Raw genomic sequence first — 7,507 nt, forward strand, 5'->3', positions numbered from 1 at the left:
TTAATATTATTTATTAAGACTATCATATTTTTATTTTTCTATAAACTAAGATTAATTTGTATATAAAAAATCGTGTTTTTTTACAGTAATAAAAAAATCATGTTAATACTACTTAATTATATTTAATAAAATCCCTCACAAATTACTTTTTTTTAATAAATTCCCCAACCCTATACTTTCCTAATCTCTTGTTATACTGCAGGTGCACACCATTTTTCTATCTCTCAGTCCTTCCCTCCGTCCGACCGACCCACCCATCCCTTCCTGATTGTCCTTCCCTCTCTCACGCATGGGTCGGCTATCTAGTTCTCAATCTCGCAGTGTTCGTCGTTTCCATTCACGGATGTCAGGGGGGTTTGTCGTCGTCGTTCGCACAAGACAAGACTGGACTACGAGGCTCGTTTTCGTCGTTCATGGACGACGAGGCTGGTTCGTGGAAGTGAAGGCTGAGCTTGCAAAGGTGTCAGGGTTTGGCACAATGATGTAAATTTGTGCAATGGGTTGGGCTCAATGATGCATTCCACGCTTGGACACTGCGATGGGACCTACCTTGCCCTCTCTGATGCAATCCACGCCTGACAGTTGCATCTCTGGCACCTGTAATACTACAACATGAATTTTGGACCAATATGAACAATTTATGTATAGTGAATTTACATAAAACAAAGTTAGAAGTTGAGACATGGAAAGACATCACACTACAAGAAATTTAAATATTAGGGGAAGATGCATTAGAGGCGGACCTGAATCTGCCTCTAATAAGAGGGATATTAGCGGCAGACCAAGTAGTCCGCCAGTAATAATATTTTCTAATTTTTTTTATTTAAAAAAAATCATTAGCAGCGGACCCACTTAATATTAGCGGTGAAGGGTACAACGCTAATAATGAAGAGGAAAAGTGTGGGAATTTTTCTAGTGGCAGGCCCACAAATTATTAGTGGTAGACTGCCCCCCGCTAATACATTATAGCGGTGGGTCCCACAGATTAGCGGCAGATTGCTCGCCGCTAATAATGGGTAATTCTGATCATTTTTTAATAGCGACGAGACCCCATTATTATCGGCGGACCCCCGCCGCTAGCTATCTCTTCTTTAAAAAATCACAGCACCCCGTTCATCAGGTTTCCCCTCTCTCAATTTTTTATTATTCCATTTCTCATCTCTCTCTCTGTCTTCTCCACCCCAGCTACCATCCTCTTCCTCCCGAGCCACTGTCCCAACCCCTTCTTGTCATGCATTTCGTGAACCCAATCCTGTAGAGTCCAAGAACTTTACTTAGCTAGTTAGATAGTAGTATTATAGTATTAATAGTATTATCTTTATGACTGTGGATTTTTGGTTCAGACCGGGATTTATTTGGACACTCATAGTAGTACTTGTAGATTTTCTAAGTTTAATCTATAGTTTAAGAATATTAATTTTAACCTAAGGTTTGATTAATATGACTGATATTGAGGATAATATTTATTATACTATAAGGTTTAGATAAGAACCAATGGGATTTTAGCACATGTTATGTATGGGTTATTAATGATTAAGTATTTTGAGGATTAAATTTATTAAGGGTAAAATTTGAATACTGTAAGGTCAGTCAGTAGCTTTGCAAACGTTTAAGGGCTTAGTCAAGGCTGTTTACTCAATTCAAATTAAGCTAAAAATGTGTAATTTCGTGTTTAAATAATCAGTGTATGCCGATATATCACAGCTAAAGGGGGCGATATATCACAGCACGTAGATACGGAAAACACGAAACGATCCATGTTTGCCTCGGGCATAATGGTCCAGGCGATATATCGCCTCCTTCAGCATACTTTGAATGTTTTCAAAATCGTTTCCCATTCAAACCTTCAACCTCTTGATAAGTCCAGCATCTTTCTGAACGAGTCTTCAGCCTTTGCTGAACGATAATTCAAATTATTTTCACTTAATAAGCCATTATTTTTATTCAAGTTAAATTAAGATCCTTTCATTCCTAAACTCTATAAATAGGACCTAGTACCCAACCATTATTCATCTTTTGCTCTAAGTTCAGAGGCTGCAAGTTGCTAGGTGAGTGTGAGAGCGTAAACACTTGGGTTGGGAATCATAAGCTTATCAAACACTTGGGGAAGTAAGGTTTTATAGTATTTTGGTTTGAGGTTTAGATTGGTCTTACAAGTCTTCAAGGTATTTCCACACCTTAGTACATTGGTATTATTTTATTTTAAGTTCTCATAGTCTTCTACTCAGCCTTCTAACCTTAATCTTTATTTTGGTTAGGAAATCTAAGAACTTGCACATAAGTTTTTGGTAAGTATTTTCTCAATGGTTTAGTCCTTCCATTCCTTTCATTTCTCTTCTTCACTATACTCACTCTTTTTCAAATGGTTCTTAGGAGTGTTCCAAAGTCCCAACTCTGTCCTCTTATCCCAGTAATTTTGGTAAGGAAAATAGGATAGAATTTATATGTTATATGTTTTATATGTTATCTTATGTTTTTATGTTATGAAATGTGTTATGTTATGTATGTATGTAGGCTTGGGCATATGACCCATATGACTAACAAGCCCCAAACGGATTATGGGCATATGACCTACTTAGCTAGTAGGACCCCACTAATCTAATGGGCATATGATTTGTTTAGTCTATGGGACCCCAAGTAATAATGGCCATTATAGTATGTGTATGATATAAGTGTTATGTTATGTTTTTATGTTTCTTATGAAATTTATGTATATGAACTATGTGTTAGATTTTCCTTGCTGGGCATTAGGCTCATTCCTTTTTGTTTATATGTGCATGAAAATAGTCTGAGTGGCGGGAAAGGTTCTTGGAAGCTTGGAGAATGTGTATTGAGGCGGAATGGATTCAAGAGCCGAGCGTTATTCGATTCGAGGATGTAGTTTTGTTTTATGGTTTTTACATGTATTTTTCCGCACTATTTATGTAATCTCTTTTCATTTCAATTAAGATATGTTTTGTTTTTAAAACAATGGGATCCCATAACCTAACTTAAATTTTATGGAAGTTTAACTCTTATTTTTACAAGTTTCCTAATAAAGTTATGGCATTTTCACTTGTAAGTTTTATTAAGGTTTAGTATGTATAGTTTTCGTGAATGGTATAAAAGTCTAGAGTAGTTGGGTCATTACAGAGCCCCTCCACAAACACGACACCCCCACCCGAGACCCTCCACACCCACGACACCTCCACCCGAGCCACCCCACACCCACCATCGGTAATTTTTCATTTTGTTGTTGAATTTTTTAATTTTTGTGTAAATTTCTAACACATTCTATTTTTGTGTCCAAGGTCCTCCACAATCGTTGTGAGTCCACTGTTCTGCTACCACTGCCGTCGCTCCGCTGAGAAATCAGTTAAAAAGTATGTTTTTTTTAATTTATGTATATATTATTTTGTGTATGTGTTAGAAAATTTTAATTATGTGTTAGCAATTTTATATAGGCTATTTAGGATTTTTACCCCCTGAACTATTACCACTACCGTATCGTGCCCCCTAATTTTTTCAGGCCGTTAAAAATTCCCCCCGAAATATTCACAGTAATGTAAAGAAGGACTTCCGTTAACTTTCAACACATGTGGCTAACAGAAGGCTGACATGGCTCTTTATATGCTGATGTGTCTTGGCCATGTCAGCGCCATGTGTGTAATTTTAAAATTAAAAAATCTATAATCATATTAAAAATTAATGAATTAAACACTAAAAAATAGAATTAATAAATTAAACCATTTTTTATACATTAAAAAAAATAAAAACTATATTTAAAAACAATAAAATTACACACATGGCGCTGACATCGTTAAGACACATCAGCATGTAAAGAGCCATGTCAGCATTCTGTGTTGAAAGTTAACGGAAGTCCTTCTTTACATTACTGTGAATATTTCGGGGGGAATTTTTAACGGCCTGAAAAAATTAGGGGGCACGACACAGTAGTGGTAATAGTTCGGGGGGTAAAAATCCTAAATAGCATTTTATATATGTTTGAGTTTTTAAAATTTAAAATAGAAAAAAAATTAAAATAATAGAAATTGGTTAGTTATAAATATTAGGTGTTATTATAAATGTTGTGGGATTTTCTAAGTACAGTATTTAAATTTTTTTGAAATAGTCGTATTAAATCGTTATGCTGCCGAATTTTTCTTGAAATTTAATTAAGTAAACTAATTTTAATTTTTTTGGTTATATGTTATGTCAACATAATGAGAAATTAAAATTATAATGAATATTATATAATAAGAGTTAATTAGTATTTTTATAATTAATTGAAAATTATTAAACAAATAAATTAGTAGTTAATTAGAAATTACTTTATTTTCTCTATCCCATTATCCTTATGATTGATGGTTGTTGACTACAACCATCAATAATAGGGATATCAGCACAGAAAAGAGAAGTTTTGATTTATTTTCTCTGTCATAGAGTAACTAAATAAATGAATAAAAAAGTTTAGCATAAGCTGTTATAATAATTTGATTAACTTATGATATAATCTTATAATTATTTAAGTAAAATAATTACTAATTTAATTTTAAAATTGATCAGTAATTATCAAATTAATAAGTTTAAAATATAATTAATAAAATAATGAATGAAAAAGATTAATAAAAATTATGTAATTATTAAAAAAAAAATTAGTCTAATAGTTAAATAATAATTAATTTGTAAAATTATTATTATTACAAATTAAAAAAATTATGAATAAATAATTAAATAATAATTTAATTTTTAATAATTCAATTATTTTTTAATAATTGGTTTACTATTATTAAAAGTTTAAAAAATTAATAATAATGAATTAAATAAATAATAAATTAGTTTAAGAAAAATTGTTAATTTGTTTATTAAATACATTATCTAATATTAAATAGTTATAAATTAGTTGAATATAGAAATTGATAATTATATTTGATAAAACATCATAAGATATTATAATATTGCATAAGATTTCAAAAAAAAAATAAAAAATTTGTTATCCATTCCTATTCACATTACTAAAACTCACACACTCTTATAATACTTTAGATGACGATTGACAAGACTTGGACAACATTGAGAAATCGTACTTGTCAAGAATATTGGAATGGTTTACAATCCTTTTTGACGATGGCCTTGGAACATAAGGATTTTGATGGAAGAATTAGGTGTCCGTGTGTCAAATGCATAAATAATTGGCTTGAAACGTTACCTATTGTCGAAACACACATATTCGATAGGGTGTTTATCAAGGTTATGAGAGGTGGATTTATCATGGGGAAGCAGAACTAGATGTTGCTGATGAGGTGGTTGCTGAGGATTATGTTTACAAGATAATTCTCATAGTGGAGGACTTCCTCTTATCGACAACTGAGGAAGAAGACAATAATTCCAGTGCGAGTTAGTATTACGACGAGTTGTTTGTGGAGATTGAAGCTAAGTTGTATCCTGGTTGTGATTAAATTTCTTCCCTTAACTTTTTAGCTAAGCTATTGCATTGGAAAGTTAGAGGGAAGATTCCTAACAACATATTTGTTAAAGGTTGTCTTTCCAAAGGAAAATAAAACTCCATCAACGTACTACGAGGCTAAAAAGATATTGAAGAAATTAGGGTTGGGATATGAGTCAATTCATGTGTGCCAATATGATTGTTGCTTATTTTACAAAGAGCATTACACTAAAGAGGAGTTTCCGGTTTGCGAAAGTAGTCGATGGATTACCTTTGAAAAAACTAAAGGAAAAAAGGTGCCACATAAGGTGATGCGTTACTTTCCGTGGACACCCTGGTTGAAAAGACTATACAGTTCAAGTGTAACGCCCTGGATAGCCAAGACCGTTACACTGTGTGTTTATAAAGTGCCAGACTTGCTAACCAAGTCATTTAAGTAAAATCGTGTTACTGAAACTGTAAAGGAACTAGGGTTAAAAGCGTTTTGATCCCAAAAGTTACGTTATCATTAAGAAACATTGTTTATTTACACGGGATCCCAAAAATATCAGTTTAACAACCAGTTACAAAAGTTACAAGGTTCAAATACATTAACCAGCCATACTAAGGCAAAACGAGCAGTTAGGTAATCCCTGTCCTGTCACACTCCTCGACCATGGTGATCGAACAGCTGGCTATGTACATTTCACCTCGGAGCTCTCCACCTCAAGCTTGGTCCAGCTTGCCCTTGCCTTTACCTGCACCACGTAGCACCCGTGAGCCAAGGCCCAGCAAGAAAACACAACAACAACAGAACATGAACAATTAACAGACAAGTCAATAACTCATATTGCATCTCATAGACTCAGATATATCATAAATCGGTATAATCAAGTATTCCACATACTAGGAATTTCAGTTCATAACACACAATTCACAAACGATAACCAGGGCTAGCGCCCTCAGGCTACTCCCTTTGTTATCCCGTTGTTCTTGGCACCCAGTGGCCAATTCGCGCCCCGTGCGCTAAAATCATGTACGGTACTCTTAGACCGCTTTTACATGTCCCATGGCGTAATACCAACAATGACACGATGTAACTTTCGGGAGCACTTAGTCCCATCACAATCATACAATCGGGTGCAGTTTTCTTACCTTTCAATTCACTGGTTTCCGATGCCACGAAGCCGCGAGCACGGTCCTCTACCCCGAGCCTCTCTGGAAACCTAATCACAACATAAACGAAGCATCCCTTGTCATTAACCAATCTAATACTACTTCCCGGAACCAATCCCACACTCTCGGAACCCCCAAATCCCTAAAATAATGCACCGAAGGCATCCCCCGATCTCCCGGAGCAAAGGCTCAAAATTGCAAAAATTCATGTCCTAAAATTGGCCTTAAGCCGCGGCGCAGCCCCATTGCGCCGCGGCGCCCAGCAAGTCAGAGAACCCATCACGCCCAGAAACAGCCTTGCGCCGCGGCGCTCCTTCGCGAGCCCAGAATTCTGGGTTTTCTTTTGCGTTTTTCCCGAACCCAATTCACTCCAAATAACCCCAAACTCCTTCCTAAGTCCGAAAACCAACTCTAAATCCCTAATAGACCACACAACAACCTAAAAACGTCATGCCCAAGCTCATTCACACAATTATTCCCAAAATTCCCTCTTGAGTTCCATGCTTTAGTAACTCAAACCAGAATGTTAAAAACAACTTGAACCCAAACCCAAAACTTACTCCAAATTCCCTAATCCATAACAGAAATAAGCTTCACAATTACACACAATCCTTACCTTGAATGGAGAGTCCAACCTCTAGCTTCAAACCTCCTTCCCCTTTGATTACCCAACTCTGAATTCATGCAAAACCAGCCGCCAACTTGTTTCAATTCATACTTATCAACCAAAAACCAGACTTGAAACTTTAATATATCATAGCTAAATCCTTACCTCTGAGTATTCTTGGCCTAACCTTGATTGATAACTTCAAACACCCCTTGATTCTCCTTCCAAGAGCTAAATTCAGCTTCTCTCTTCTATCTTTCTTTTGTTCTACTTCTAGGTCTCTAAAATTCAGCATAAAACCAACTTCCCAAAATATTATA

The sequence above is a fragment of the Humulus lupulus genome, chromosome 1 (genome assembly GCF_963169125.1).
Source record: "Humulus lupulus chromosome 1, drHumLupu1.1, whole genome shotgun sequence".
Taxonomy (NCBI): domain Eukaryota; kingdom Viridiplantae; phylum Streptophyta; class Magnoliopsida; order Rosales; family Cannabaceae; genus Humulus; species Humulus lupulus.